Source organism: Xyrauchen texanus, chromosome 6 (assembly GCF_025860055.1).
Source record: "Xyrauchen texanus isolate HMW12.3.18 chromosome 6, RBS_HiC_50CHRs, whole genome shotgun sequence".
Lineage (NCBI taxonomy): Eukaryota > Metazoa > Chordata > Actinopteri > Cypriniformes > Catostomidae > Xyrauchen > Xyrauchen texanus.
Genome location: NC_068281.1, coordinates 45,566,959 through 45,583,914, shown reverse-complemented (window position 1 = coordinate 45,583,914; position 16,956 = coordinate 45,566,959). Strand labels below are relative to the sequence as shown.

General features: G+C 35.2%; 1 protein-coding gene and 2 non-coding genes across 3 annotated transcripts in view; 1 reads left to right on the top strand and 2 right to left on the bottom strand.

Annotated features, from left to right (window-relative positions):
• The window catches only part of LOC127644886 (zinc finger protein OZF-like), a 385,071-nt gene that overhangs the window by 234,986 nt on the left and 133,129 nt on the right, over positions 1 to 16,956 (top strand). The gene's annotated exons all lie outside the window — the stretch shown is intronic.
• Positions 6,962 to 7,175, bottom strand: LOC127645899 (small nucleolar RNA U3). Its single transcript, XR_007970866.1, has one exon. It is a non-coding gene; the product is annotated as a small nucleolar RNA U3 (small nucleolar RNA).
• LOC127645896 (small nucleolar RNA U3) lies at positions 15,360 to 15,573 on the bottom strand. The gene has a single exon (XR_007970863.1). It is a non-coding gene; the product is annotated as a small nucleolar RNA U3 (small nucleolar RNA).

Genomic DNA, 16,956 nt, shown 5'->3' with positions numbered 1-16,956 from the left:
AGTACCATATTTGCTTGATGTGCACATTACCGTGGAGACAGCGTGTGTGGAGGCTTCACACTATTCTCTACGGCATTCACCCCAACTCGCCACGCGCCCCACAGAGTTACCCTATGTGACTCTACACTCCCTAGCAACTGGGCCAATTTGGTTGCTTAGGAGACCTGCCTGGAGTCACTCAGCACGCCCTGGATTCGAATTTGCGACTCCAGGGGTAGTAGTCAGTGTCTTTACTTACTTAGCAACCCAGGCCCCCCAGTAAACCGTTCTTGAAACAAGGGAGCACCAGTTGACTTCCATCCTCTAAGAATTATTTGTCTGCTAATAATTACACTACTTTGGACCCAGTTTTTTGTATATTTGTCACCCACACCATCACCCAATATACATAGTCTGGAGCAGAACGAAATTTGAGTATCTAAAACCTTAAAGATACAATTCTGGACTCTTAACTTAGTGCAGAACCACAGAGCATTAACTATGACTCCATCCTCCAACTGACATCGCAAGTAGGTAGGTGTGTCTTTTAAACCAAGCCTAAACAAACTAGAGGGAGTCCAGTAGAAATTATGCAAAATCTTAAACTGAATAAGGTGTACCCTTGCATCCCTAGACTTACTTTTTACATTCTTTCCCACTCTCTATCCCCCAAAACCAAGTTCAGATCTCTTTCCCATAACCTCTTAAGAGCTGTTAAGGCTCCATCATCAAGACCCTGAATCAACAAGGATGCTTCATGCCCCTTTCCAAAGGCTGTGAGCAACATATAAAGAGTGTTTGTCCTCAAAGGTCCTTTTTCATAAAGGTCACACAGTGTAGCAACACCCTTCTCCATCCATTCTTTCCATCAAAAGGGAGACTTGTTAATAAATAATTTTGGGTTCAGCCATATGCTTGAGGAAACCTTTGTCCATATTGAATGTGTGACATAATGGGATGTATCTTTAGTTCTCTAGGCAGTTTAATAGAAAGACTTTGCAATGTTGATGTTGGGGCAAGGACCAGATTATGTTCACCTATCAGATCTCAGTACTCGTAAGAGATTGTCAATTAATATGCAAATGCCTCTAATTACGGTTGTTTCTGTAATATAATTGGTTCAAGGTTAGATCCTCAACTGATTTTCTGTTTCTTTGGAAATGTGGAGAACTTTGTCTTCAGTAAACTCTCTCTCTATTGATTGAAACTTTAACTCCTGGTCATCATTGTAACATACTGGTCTCTCATGGGTATAATTGTATTTCCTTACACAGGATTGTTGAATTCTGCCTTCTGATTGGCTGAAACACATTCCAAGGGTATTGATTATTATTCTATAATTGCACACATTTGTAGTAGTTCCACATTTGTAGACCGCATCACACTTACAGACCAATTACTAATAAAATGACAAAATACATACTAATAGACATTCAGGTAAGATTTAAAGCCATATTACAGAGTCACGTGACTTCATGTGAGGTTTGGTCACTTAGATACGAGCTCCATTTAAACTTTGCTACAAATATCCTTTTAGCAATATTAACTAGTGAGAACTGTAATTGTTTGTTTTTATATATATATATATATATATATATATATATATATATATATATACACACACAGAGTTGGGGAGTAGTGAAATACATATAATGGGATTACGTATTTAAAATACAAAATATGAGTAATTGTATTCCACTACAGTTACAATTTAAATAATTGGTCATTAGAATACAGTTACATTCAAAAAGTACTTTGATTACTGAAGAGATTACTTTGCATTTTATTGTCATTTGTTTCATTTAATATTTGGTCCTTTCAGATGGAAAACATTTATACATATAAATTATGTGATCCAAAGTGCATTTGAACAGCGGTGCATACGAGCAGACAGAAAAGTATGTTTGGCTCAGAAGAAATATAAATAAACCTTGTGTAAATTGTCAGCTTTACTCTAAGCTAAAATGCTATTTCTAGCCATTTTACATGCAAATGTTACCAGACACGATCACATTTTTTTTTTATCAAGAAAATTCATGTTGGATCATAATTTTTTTTCTAGTAAGACCTTTAATATTAGGGCAAAATTTTTATTCTTGATCATTTTTGTATTGTTTTCCTGTAAAAATATCAAAAAATCCTTCGAACAAGATAAAATTGATTTATCATGTTTTAGAAACAACACTGCATAAGATATTTAGGTTTTTCAGAGAATGCATTTTTAACATTACCAGATACTTTAAATCAGGCTTTAATTACAGTTTTGATAAACCTGACAAAGACCTGATCTATGTACCTAATACCGACCAATCTCACTGCTTAATTCTGACTATAAAATTCTCACGAAAATGACCGTGTTACGGTTAGAGCAGGTTTTGCCTAATTTAGTTCTTATGGGTCAAACTGGATTTATTAAAAACAGAACCTCCTTTGATAACATACGGAGGCTTATGAATATTATTTATTCTGACAAACAAAACTTTTTCTGTGATTGCTCTTTCTTTGGACACAGAAAAATATTTCGACCGAGTAGAATGGCCTTATTTGATAACTATTTAGCAAAAAATGAATTTCGGCCCTAAATTTATTGATATGATTCGTATGTTGTATGGAAGTCCATCGGCAAGTGTCCGTACTAACGTACTAACGATATATCTTCACACTTTAATTTGTCAAGGGAAACCAGACAGTGATGTCCTCTATCTACACTACTTTTTGCACGAGCGGTGGAACCCCTGGCCATTGCAATATGCCCACACAAATCAATCACTGTGCTAGAGATAGGAGGCTATGTACACAAAATATAATTGCACGCAGATGATGTTATGTTAAATTTAACTAACCCTGAATCATCTTATCTCAATTATTGGAAAACTTTAGAGAAATATCTGGATATAAAAATATTATGATGCCACTGAATGTGGCTGCAGAGAAAATGCCCTTAAATAACATCCCTTTTACATGGAATTCAGAAAAGATTGTTTATTTTGGACTAAATATTCATTCGAAGTTGGAAGAATCATATTCTTTGAATTATTCCCTATTACTTAAAAAGGTAATGAGAGACATGGAAAGATGGAACTAACTAAAGTTATCACTAACTGGCAGGACAAATTGCATAAAAATGAATGTTCTTCCTAAATTTTTCAAACTCTTCGGATTTCTATCCCACGAAAGTTTTTTAATAATCTTAATAGCTCAGTTAGAAAATGTATTTAGACTAATAAAACTCCAAGGGTTAAACTTAAGACATTACACATCACATTTAAAAAAGGTAGATTACAACCAGATTTTTTGCTTTATTTCTGGGCAGCACAAATGAGAGCAGCATGGTTTTGGCAGATGAATAATACATCTCCACCAGCATGGATACAAATTGAAAAGTATATTGCTGGTGAAATACTTCTTAAGGCTTTATTCATTCCCCTGACTTGTGTTACAAAGAAAGTTAATAGCTCTTCCAAGAGATGGGATCACACAATGTTGTTATGAAAAGGGCATTAAAGTGTTTGGAGATTTATATGAGGAGGACACACACTTGACATTTCAACAATTGAGAACAGTTTTATCTTCCTGTTAAAAAAAAAAATTCCCCCAGTATTTTCAGGTGAGACATTATATTATTATATTACAAGGTGATCATTTAAGGCCCCCTCCTCACTCTCAATAGACAATATTATAAGAGAGAAAAAATTGTCCAAAGGTTTTGTGTCTTATAAGAATACCAACTTCATTGACTTGTCTGGAGAGGATGTATCATCTTCTAGACTTAAATGGGAAAAAGATCTGGAATTATGAACAAGATACTTTTTGCATTTTCATATAACAGTAGGCATAGATTAATACAGATTAATATTATACACAGGATATACTACACACCTGATAGATTACTACACAAGATAAGTGATTCATATTCAGAATGTTGTACTAGATGTAAAACAGAGGTTGGTACATTATTGTATATGTTTTGGACTTGTTCGGAACTTGAAAACTATTGGAGAAATATATTACAAACTGTTGACAAGATTATTAATGTTAAGATGAATCAGTCCTCCAACTTGACCAATGGAAGAATTTACGTTTTGTACGTTTAGATAAGATTGTTTACTTGTATTCTGAACTGATTCTGTAAATTATTTATATGAAAATAAGAAATATATTGATAAGAAATAAAATACAAAAAAGACAGCATACTTTGAGTCGGGGAACAAAGCAGGGAAACTTTTGCCAGATACATAAAACAGAGAGTTTTTTCCACCATTCCTTCAGTGAAGTCTTCTGGAGGCCATATATTTACTTCTGCCACAGATATTAATAAAGCCTTTAAAGAATTACATTTCGATCTTTATAGCTCAACGTTTATGTCTACTGGTAAGGATATTAGCAACTTTGTAGAGCCATTAGAACTTCCTAAAATGACGATTGATCAAAAAGACTTTCTTTACTTTTGAGATATTATTTTGGAGGAGCTTGTTGAGGTAATTAAAGTTTTGCCAACAGGTAAGGCACCAGGGCCGGATGGGTTTGCCACAGAAATTTTTAGATCTTATGTCACAGAACTGGCTCCATTTATGTTAGAAGTTTGACACAAGCCCTGATCAGTCTCATTCTAAAAAGGATAAAGACCCAAATGAATGTAAGATTTATTGTCCAATTTCTCTGATCCATTTAGATGTACAAATATTGTCTAAAATCGATTAATCCTTGTGCGTCCTTTGGGAAATTTGTACCTTTTTTTTCCTCTATCATTTTGGATGTGTTAATGCCAACGTCATACATTTTGCCAAAGGTGTGTATTTTTGGGGTACATTTTGGAATTTCAACCTCTATGGTTGTTATCCTTGAACAACAGGTGTATTCCTTTAAAATCCTTTAAAAACAGCATGTATTTCTGTTAATCAGCAGTATTCTGACATATATCCTTGATGTATTTCCTAGATATCCCTTATATGATATGTTTCTGGCATGGTGTTTTGCCTTGATGAGTTAAATAGCTTTGGAGCTTGTATTTTCTTTCATTAATCAAATGATAATGTGAAGGAACAAACAAGGCCGCGAAACAAACAAGGCCGCCTCATTGTAAGGGTTTGCTGAAATGGAGGTGAAAAGTAAAAGGTATGGTGAGGACAAGGCTGGTTTGTCTCTTACACAAATGTTTCTAAGTTGATGTGTTCTTACCATGAACTATGACATATGTCCAAAATATGTGGAGTTACCAGCTGATGTATGTTTTTAAAAAATAGATAGGCGGGGGATTTTCCACCAATATTTAATGAATGAAGGAGACAAAACATATTGGTGGCGAGGGAAAAAGACAAGGGCAATAATCCCATTGGTCAGAGATAGTGGGTAAAAGATAACAAAAGGTATATAACTGAGAACTTAGGAGGATAAAGTCAGGACAGACAGCTGACTGGACTCATGTTTGTTGGTTTTCAATAAACTACAACTTTGGCATCTGGAACTCAAGACTCAAAGAGTTTTCTTACAACTTAGAGAGATTCATCGCGATTTTCCACGACACCTCCTATAATCCATCTATAATACACTGTGTACACAAAATAGTTACAATCAGGACCTTCAGGACAAAAATGTCCCCATTGAAACCAATTAAAACTGCAATATTTCATCCCAGTGCCATTAAAGCATAAAATCAAGACTTCTATGATATTATGCTTTCATTCTGGAGCCTTGGCTTCAAAATCTTAATTTTTTATATTTTCCACCAGATGGTGCCATTTTTCTCATGTTTAGCCTATGGAGCAAATACATGCTTTTTCCTATTTTCTGTTTGCTGTATATATTATAGAGCACTGCAGGCCAACTGAATAAATGATGCAGCTAAAATTGTGTGGGTGTGTTTTGTATGTGTGTGTGTGTGTGTGTGTGTGTGTGTGTGTGTGTGTGTGTGTGTGTGTGTGTGTGTGTGTGTGTAAAAACAACAACAATGGCATTATGTAAACAAACTGGCATTTAAAGTGTTTAAATCCTGAAAATTAATTAATATTTGGTAGATATGATCAGGACTGATGTTGATTAAAAAATCTAAGTCAGTGAATAAATAATCATGCATCACAATCAATGTTGTTGCTAATAATTGACATATCCCAGATTGTGAAATAATCATAATAAATATATATATATAAATCCCTTAGCAATTAGTATATGAAAGATAATTAATTTTTTGTTTTTCATAAAACACAACAGTGGCATTATATAAACCAACTGGTTAAAATCCTGAAAATGAACGAATATTTGGTAAATATGATCAGTGCTGATGTTGGTTAAAAAACAAACTAATTGAAAGTGGAAAATAATATTTATAAATAATATTATTATGGAAGTATTTTGACAAGGACATTTTTGTCCTCTAATGATTTCTGAGTAACTTTATTAAATTGATGCAGAAGGGTTAAGAACATGATACTATAATAGATTCATCAAAATAGTAAAGATAGATTTGAACATTATTGATGAGGGAAATCAGGAGACATTATAAAAACACTGAACAGTGCGCTTAATGAAAACAAGACTAATAATATACAGTAAATAAACACAACACTTCATTTAAACAGTATTATTACATATACAATTCACACAAGAGACATAACTTCATAAATTTTATAACAGATTCAGATGATCATTCTTCAATAATCACTTCAGTTCCAAACAAGCAAACAGTAAAATCATTATAAATACTATCTGTAAACACTTTATCGATCATTATTTTATAAAGTACAACTGACCTACTATTTTAAATCTTATAATAAGCATCCTCTACTCTCTATCCTAATTAATATACACGTTATTAGAGATCAGTATTTATGTGATTCAGAAACATGCTAATAGTTGAAGCTGTATGATTTTCAGTTAAAGAACAATTTTCATTTTCACGTTATTTTACTGTTATTCATGATATATCTATCTTTACAATATTCATTCAATTCAAGCTGAATTCTATTACTTTTACCTATTTATCAAAGCCACTCTGTTCATACTTCTTCCCTTAACATCACTAAAAGCGATGTTAAACGTTCATCAATAACGCAGAGCATATGATTAAATCATTACTCTACATCCGATTCACGCTCAGGAAGAAGAATCACAAGTCTTCATCGTGGTTTGGAAGACAAAACACTTTCGAAACACATTACCAAGTTAAATACTATAGAAATGATCCCTGAAAGTATAGTCTTAACTTCTAAACACAAATCCAGTGCGACTGTATTCTGACACTCTCAGTCTCACAGACGGTGATCGGTTGTTGCTTTCTCTTGATACACACTAAGCAACGATGAGGAAAACAAACAGAAAACGGTATTTACATAATTTCTTAAGCTCTAAAGACCTATGACAAATATGTATGTTAATTGCGAAACACAATTTTCAATTTGAAATAAAACATTAAAAGTACCGAAAATGTGCGTGCCCTTATTCACCGATGAGAAAAACAACACATCACAATAACCCAACAGTAAACGTTTAAAACATGTGCTTATTGGTCGGGTTACATATTACTTATACCGTAGCATATACTTTATTTTAATAGTAAAAGCACAATCAATTAATGTTATTTTAAGCATTTATATTTATCCACAATGCAAATTCCAAATCCATGATCAGTTTGGTGAACAAGCAATCAATCGTCAAAGAGATAGCTTACAAGCTCCACAAAAGAAGAAAAAACTATTGGATAAAACAAACGTAGACTTCTGAATTTAAATCAGAAATATTATGATTTTAACCATCTAATGGCATACATTATTTGTATTTGAAAATTATTATAATTTTTTTATTTGTTTTCTGCGCATCGGTGCACCAGTAAAAAGGGTTCGGAGATAATTCGCTACTCTACATCAAGGTTCCGACCAGAGTGAAAGCCAAAGATTTTCATTCATCCGAGTAATTTATTCGAATATTTATTAGAATACTGGGTTAAAAAGTATAAAAAAATCACTCTAACGGCACAACTTCATATGTTTTAAAGTAGGTGACAAACATACAAAAAGCTGGGTCCAAACTAGTTTAATGATTGGCAGACAAATAATTATTAGAGAATGGAAGTCAAAAGGCACTCCCTCATTTCAAGAATGGTTCACTGAATTGGGCAGGTTGGTGGCATTCGAAAAGATGTCATATAAACAGCTTGGCAGACTGGTCATGTATAGTAAGAAATGGGACATCTACTTGGCCTTTCTGGAGGGCTCTCAGTGAGGATCATGTGGAGAGAAACATGATTGTGTTTGAAATTGTGAATTGTATCCTTTATGGAATTTTCTTTTGTCCTCTTTATTTTTTTATTTTTATAGTTTTATTTTCTCAAATATTTATTTTTTGTTTTGTTTATATGTGTGTAACTCAGGCTTTAACCACAGTGTGGGTTTGGGATTTGGGAGAGGAAAAGAGAAATTTCCTCTTTCCATTCAATAACACTTACTTTAGCCTTCTGTTCATGCAGAACTTTACATTTCCAAGTCCTATTTTGTAGCCCTTCATCTTATTATTAAATTATTCCCAATCAGTTTTATATATATATATATATATATATATATATATATAAATTCAAATACATTTCTTAGGAATATTTTCTCTCTTTCTTGCTCTCAGGAGAAGAAATGTCCATTCTATCAGATAAAATAACACCAATCACCTTGTAAGCTAAGAGAAAAATAAGACAAATTTAAACAGAAGAAAGTAGTAGTGAAGAGGCACCATGGAAAGAACACTAGAACATTGTAAAATATTGGTCTCAAATTTGTAACAAATACTGTATATAATTCAACCATCCCTATAACTGCTTTTAGTGCTTCAGAGGTCCACAGGTTGATCACCTCATAGTATCAAAGTATTGAAGTGATTACTCATGCTATCTTGAATAACCACAACCATGGTCTTTTGCTACTACCCAAAATCTTGAATCGACTACCTTACTCATAGTCTTGGAAAAACCGTGCACCTGTCTTGTTCAATTGTTTCCACCAGATAACCCTAATAAAATAAATAAACTAGTTCAACAATGTTGATCAAAGGTTGCATGAAATGTGCCCGCATTCTAGTCCGATTACAAACAGATTACCAGGGTCCATGTGAATGCAGCTGTTAATTTGTCGTAACTGTTACAGCTAGACCTGGTTTTAATGTTACAGAAAGCAGTCATCAGAGCTCAATGGAGTGAACAGTTAAAAAACAACAATAACTGCTTAAGACTGTTTTTAAAGGGGACATTACAAATACGCAGCTCGATAGTGTGCATGGTCAACAATATGGCGGGCTAAATCCAAGCAAGCTAAATCACAACACAGACAGCCAGCTAAGAAAACACCTCAGGAAAGGCCTTACAAGCAGACACAGTGGACAAGATGTAGAGACACAAGAGGTCACAATCTGCAACAATGCTCAGCAAGAGATGCACATTGCAACCACTGTAGTTAAAAGGGACATTATGCGAGTCCCCAAAAATATATGAGGTGAACGTAGCCACACTTACTGAGGATACTTATGAGGAGATTGGATTCCTTGGCTCATTGACAGCTAATGTGGTAGAAGTCCATGGATGACTAAGATAAAAATAGGCAACTGCATTGCAGGTTTTTAAAATAGAAAACCACTGAAAACTCCACTGACTGCCCTTATGTTATCTGTTAGGACCCAGTAGCAGTCGCATAACACAGTCGATCACCTCGCAGTAGCACTCAATGCACCCTGCCCTCGCTCTTTCTCACCCACTTTCACTTGTTCTTACCTCTGCCAGTACATTAAAGACAAAATCTACTTATATTCAAGATAAACATTATTATCTGAAAGCAAGTCTGAATATCTGAATTACTTCTCGGGTAAATGTATTTTGTTTTAAGGATTTTCCGATATTTTAAAATATTTAATATTATATTCAACATTCTCAGATAACACATTTATCTTCTGCAGTAGAGCTTGTAAAGTAAATGTATGTTGTTTTAAAGGAATTTTAGATATTTATATTGGGAATACGAGCCAAAACATCAAATAAAAAACTCATCCATCTTTAACTCAGAAAAAACAAACTCCCTTTCCCTAATAGAGCTGTGTATCACCAATTTCTTCAGCAGTAAGTTACACACTGTGATCCGTATATTATGTTCACTATATCACAAGCCATCACATTTTCATCTAGCTGCAGCAACATCAGGGACAAGCTTCCCCTCACCAAAATGTTCTTCAGCCGGATGCAGTTTCAGTCTCTTCCCCTTAGATCGGGTCAATTCACACGACTCTGAAGCGCCAATGACCGCACAGAGAAATGGCAATTTCAGAGTTTGTACTTACAGTATTTAAATGAACTGCTTCTTTCTTATTTGAGTTTTAATACAGGATGCATTAAAGATATAATGCTGGGGTGTTTTCTTTAAAGACACTCGACGCACAAGTTTTACTGAAGCAGAATAGCAGCTCCAGCTCTGCTTTATTTCACAACGGGAGTGCTTCTGTTTTTACTTCTTTGCTATTTTTGTATGATTTCCTTTGTGATCTACATCACGCTAAGCTGTTTGGAAAGTCTGGAGTGCATCCGGACTGTGAGCTGTATCTTCTTCCTCTCCTCAGTCAGGCACGAGCTGTGGTGCTCCTCTCATGCACCATCATTAGAGTTTCATGTGATCTCGTTATGTTAAATAAGATAAAATGACTATTCGACAATTAACATTTTTGTCGACAATTTTTTGTTGATGACATTGTAGATAATATCGACTAATTGTTTCAGCCTTACTACACTGTCTCTTGTTGTGCCCTTAAAGTACATAATTGAACAGAACATATTACCCGTCCAGGAAGACTCCACAGCGGTGGTCGACATGAAGAGGGATGTGAATGTAGCTACACAGCACTCTGTGATGGGGGCAGGTCACCACCGAAAACAGGGAATGGCTAGCCTTCCTACTTTGGGGCTTCAGCACCTGAATAATCACACAAAAAACATAACAAAACAACCAACAATGATGAAACACCAGTAATCAAACTCTGGCCAACATTAACGAGGGCTCAGAGCAAATGCATGAAAAAAAAACAGAAAACTTGACTCACAAAACGAATTATAACAATATGAAAGAGAGCACAAAATATTCAAAATAAATAAATATGAATTCAACAAAACTGTTCAACTGGTCTCAGCATGGTCATCAGGGATGATCACATCAATTGGGAGTCATATAGCAACAGGTCTAGGGCCAGTTTAAAGCAACCAAAAAAACAAAAACAATCAGTGTTCAAAAAGAAAAACAAACAAAACAAAGTCTGCACTAAACGTCTAGGTTACGGATGTAACCTCTGTTCCCTGATGGAGGGAACGAGAAGTTGTGTCAAAGAAGCGACACTAGGGGTCTCTCTTAAGCGCTGAATATACCTCTGATCTATGAAAAAAGGCCAATGAACAACAGTGACTCGGCTCAGCGACGTGGCCGGGAGGACACAACGTCTCGTTCCCTCCATCAGGGAACGGAGGTTACATCTGTAACCTAGAAATTTCTCGTCTGTTGCTCGCTTTGACATTGTGTCGAAGAAGCGACACTAGGGGTCCAATTTAAATCATGCCATGCGCTGAGCCGTGTACGTGTACTGCTGACACAGGAGCGGGCAGGTACTTCACATGCCAAAATGACCAGCTGTATCAGACTGCACGTACCCTTCCCCAATTCCCCATAAATTTGTCAGAAACCCTTATAGTTACTCTAGACAGGGGAACAAGGCAACGCTTGCAAACATGGGAACAGGCCGAGCCTAGCCGGGCCTCTTTTCTCTCTATGTTTCTCGCATAGAGCAAAATGTCTGGGGCCCTTACACGCATCATGGGAAGGGGGTCTGTAACAACCCTCACGGGAAGGATGACAGGAAACGAGGCTCCAACTAAAAGGTTAGGCTTTAATTGCCGTCTTTCTCCCAACACGGCCTGGGTGCGATAGGCCAATGAAATGGGAGGTCTGGGTGAGGATGCCAGAGCGTGCCCCGTCCCTGAGAAAGAAGGTCTTTCCTCAGGGGAATTTGCCAGGTTGGGGCTGTTGCGAGGAGTATGAGGTCCGAGAACCAAGCCCGGGTGGGCCAATAGGGAGCCACTAGAGTGGCTTGTTCCTCGTCCTCCCTGACCTTGCATAGGACCTGTGCAAGAAGGCTCACTGGGGGAAATGCGTACTTGCACAGCCCAGTGGGCCAGCTGTGTGCCAATGCGTCTTCCCTGAGGGGAGCTTCTGTTCGGGCATACCAGAAAGCGCAGTGCAAGGTCTCTCGGGAGGCGAACAGGTCTACCTGAGCCTTGCCGAACCGTTCCCAAATCAGCTGGACCAACTGGGGTTGAAGCCTCCACTCTCCACTAGGCAAGCGTTGTTGTGAGGATTGAGGTTGCCGGGGGGTGTGAGTGGCACGCAGCGACTTGAGTCGCCGTACGCCGCCTTGGCGATTTATGTACGCTACCGCGGTGGTGCTGTCAAGATTTGATCTGATTTTGTACGTTTAGATAAGATTGTTTACTTGTATTCTGAACTGATTCTGTAAATTATTTATATGAAAATAAGAAATATATTGATAAGAAATAAAATACAAAAAAGACAGCATACTTTGAGTCGGGGAACAAAGCAGGGAAACTTTTGCCAGATACATAAAACAGAGAGTTTTTTCCACCATTCCTTCAGTGAAGTCTTCTGGAGGCCATATATTTACTTCTGCCACAGATATTAATAAAGCCTTTAAAGAATTACATTTCGATCTTTATAGCTCAACGTTTATGTCTACTGGTAAGGATATTAGCAACTTTGTAGAGCCATTAGAACTTCCTAAAATGACGATTGATCAAAAAGACTTTCTTTACTTTTGAGATATTATTTTGGAGGAGCTTGTTGAGGTAATTAAAGTTTTGCCAACAGGTAAGGCACCAGGGCCGGATGGGTTTGCCACAGAAATTTTTAGATCTTATGTCACAGAACTGGCTCCATTTATGTTAGAAGTTTGACACAAGCCCTGGTCAGTCTCATTCTAAAAAGGATAAAGACCCAAATGAATGTAAGATTTATTGTCCAATTTCTCTGATCCATTTAGATGTACAAATATTGTCTAAAATCGATTAATCCTTGTGCGTCCTTTGGGAAATTTGTACCTTTTTTTTCCTCTATCATTTTGGATGTGTTAATGCCAACGTCATACATTTTGCCAAAGGTGTGTATTTTTTGGGGTACATTTTGGAATTTCAACCTCTATGGTTGTTATCCTTGAACAACAGGTGTATTCCTTTAAAATCCTTTAAAAACAGCATGTATTTCTGTTAATCAGCAGTATTCTGACATATATCCTTGATGTATTTCCTAGATATCCCTTATATGATATGTTTCTGGCATGGTGTTTTGCCTTGATGAGTTAAATAGCTTTGGAGCTTGTATTTTCTTTCATTAATCAAATGATAATGTGAAGGAACAAACAAGGCCGCGAAACAAACAAGGCCGCCTCATTGTAAGGGTTTGCTGAAATGGAGGTGAAAAGTAAAAGGTATGGTGAGGACAAGGCTGGTTTGTCTCTTACACAAATGTTTCTAAGTTGATGTGTTCTTACCATGAACTATGACATATGTCCAAAATATGTGGAGTTACCAGCTGATGTATGTTTTTAAAAAATAGATAGGCGGGGGATTTTCCACCAATATTTAATGAATGAAGGAAATAAAACATATTGGTGGCGAGGGAAAAAGACAAGGGCAATAATCCCATTGGTCAGAGATAGTGGGTAAAAGATAACAAAAGGTATATAACTGAGAACTTAGGAGGATAAAGTCAGGACAGACAGCTGACTGGACTCATGTTTGTTGGTTTTCAATAAACTACAACTTTGGCATCTGGAACTCAAGACTCAAAGAGTTTTCTTACAACTTAGAGAGATTCATCGCGATTTTCCACGACACCTCCTATAATCCATCTATAATACACTGTGTACACAAAATAGTTACAATCAGGACCTTCAGGACAAAAATGTCCCCATTGAAACCAATTAAAACTGCAATATTTCATCCCAGTGCCATTAAAGCATAAAATCAAGACTTCTATGATATTATGCTTTCATTCTGGAGCCTTGGCTTCAAAATCTTAATTTTTTTATATTTTCCACCAGATGGTGCCATTTTTCTCATGTTTAGCCTATGGAGCAAATACATGCTTTTTTCCTATTTTCTGTTTGCTGTATATATTATAGAGCACTGCAGGCCAACTGAATAAATGATGCAGCTAAAATTGTGTGGGTGTGTTTTGTATGTGTGTGTGTGTGTGTGTGTGTGTGTGTGTGTGTGTGTGTGTGTGTGTGTGTGTGTGTGTGTGTGTGTGTGTGTTAAAAACAACAACAATGGCATTATGTAAACAAACTGGCATTTAAAGTGTTTAAATCCTGAAAATTAATTAATATTTGGTAGATATGATCAGGACTGATGTTGATTAAAAAATCTAAGTCAGTGAATAAATAATCATGCATCACAATCAATGTTGTTGCTAATAATTGACATATCCCAGATTGTGAAATAATCATAATAAATATATATATATAAATCCCCTTAGCAATTAGTATATGAAAGATAATTAATTTTTTGTTTTTCATAAAACACAACAGTGGCATTATATAAACCAACTGGTTAAAATCCTGAAAATGAACGAATATTTGGTAAATATGATCAGTGCTGATGTTGGTTAAAAAAACAAACTAATTGAAAGTGGAAAATAATATTTATAAATAATATTATTATGGAAGTATTTTGACAAGGACATTTTTGTCCTCTAATGATTTCTGAGTAACTTTATTAAATTGATGCAGAAGGGTTAAGAACATGATACTATAATAGATTCATCAAAATAGTAAAGATAGATTTGAACATTATTGATGAGGGAAATCAGGAGACATTATAAAAACACTGAACAGTGCGCTTAATGAAAACAAGACTAATAATATACAGTAAATAAACACAACACTTCATTTAAACAGTATTATTACATATACAATTCACACAAGAGACATAACTTCATAAATTTTATAACAGATTCAGATGATCATTCTTCAATAATCACTTCAGTTCCAAACAAGCAAACAGTAAAATCATTATAAATACTATCTGTAAACACTTTATCGATCATTATTTTATAAAGTACAACTGACCTACTATTTTAAATCTTATAATAAGCATCCTCTACTCTCTATCCTAATTAATATACACGTTATTAGAGATCAGTATTTATGTGATTCAGAAACATGCTAATAGTTGAAGCTGTATGATTTTCAGTTAAAGAACAATTTTCATTTTCACGTTATTTTACTGTTATTCATGATATATCTATCTTTACAATATTCATTCAATTCAAGCTGAATTCTATTACTTTTACCTATTTATCAAAGCCACTCTGTTCATACTTCTTCCCTTAACATCACTAAAAGCGATGTTAAACGTTCATCAATAACGCAGAGCATATGATTAAATCATTGCTCTACATCCGATTCACGCTCAGGAAGAAGTATCACAAGTCTTCATCGTGGTTTGGAAGACAAAACACTTTCGAAACACATTACCAAGTTAAATACTATAGAAATGATCCCTGAAAGTATAGTCTTAACTTCTAAACACAAATCCAGTGCGACTGTATTCTGACACTCTCAGTCTCACAGACGGTGATCGGTTGTTGCTTTCTCTTGATACACACTAAGCAACGATGAGGAAAACAAACAGAAAACGGTATTTACATAATTTCTTAAGCTCTAAAGACCTATGACAAATATGTATGTTAATTGCGAAACACAATTTTCAATTTGAAATAAAACATTAAAAGTACCGAAAATGTGCGTGCCCTTATTCACCGATGAGAAAAACAACACATCACAATAACCCAACAGTAAACGTTTAAAACATGTGCTTATTGGTCGGGTTACATATTACTTATACCGTAGCATATACTTTATTTTAATAGTAAAAGCACAATCAATTAATGTTATTTTAAGCATTTATATTTATCCACAATGCAAATTCCAAATCCATGATCAGTTTGGTGAACAAGCAATCAATCGTCAAAGAGATAGCTTACAAGCTCCACAAAAGAAGAAAAACTATTGGATAAAACAAACGTAGACTTCTGAATTTAAATCAGAAATATTATGATTTTAACCATCTAATGGCATACATTATTTGTATTTGAAAATTATTATAATTTTTTTATTTGTTTTCTGCGCATCGGTGCACCAGTAAAAAGGGTTCGGAGATAATTCGCTACTCTACATCAAGGTTCCGACCAGAGTGAAAGCCAAAGATTTTCATTCATCCGAGTAATTTATTCGAATATTTATTAGAATACTGGGTTAAAAAGTATAAAAAAATCACTCTAACGGCACAACTTCATATGTTTTAAAGTAGGTGACAAACATACAAAAAGCTGGGTCCAAACTAGTTTAATGATTGGCAGACAAATAATTATTAGAGAATGGAAGTCAAAAGGCACTCCCTCATTTCAAGAATGGTTCACTGAATTGGGCAGGTTGGTGGCATTCGAAAAGATGTCATATAAACAGCTTGGCAGACTGGTCATGTATAGTAAGAAATGGGACATCTACTTGGCCTTTCTGGAGGGCTCTCAGTGAGGATCATGTGGAGAGAAACATGATTGTGTTTGAAATTGTGAATTGTATCCTTTATGGAATTTTCTTTTGTCCTCTTTATTTTTTTATTTTTATAGTTTTATTTTCTCAAATATTTATTTTTTGTTTTGTTTATATGTGTGTAACTCAGGCTTTAACCACAGTGTGGGTTTGGGATTTGGGAGAGGAAAAGAGAAATTTCCTCTTTCCATTCAATAACACTTACTTTAGCCTTCTGTTCATGCAGAACTTTACATTTCCAAGTCCTATTTTGTAGCCCTTCATCTTATTATTAAATTATTCCCAATCAGTTTTATATATATATATATATATATATATATATATATAAATTCAAATACATTTCTTAGG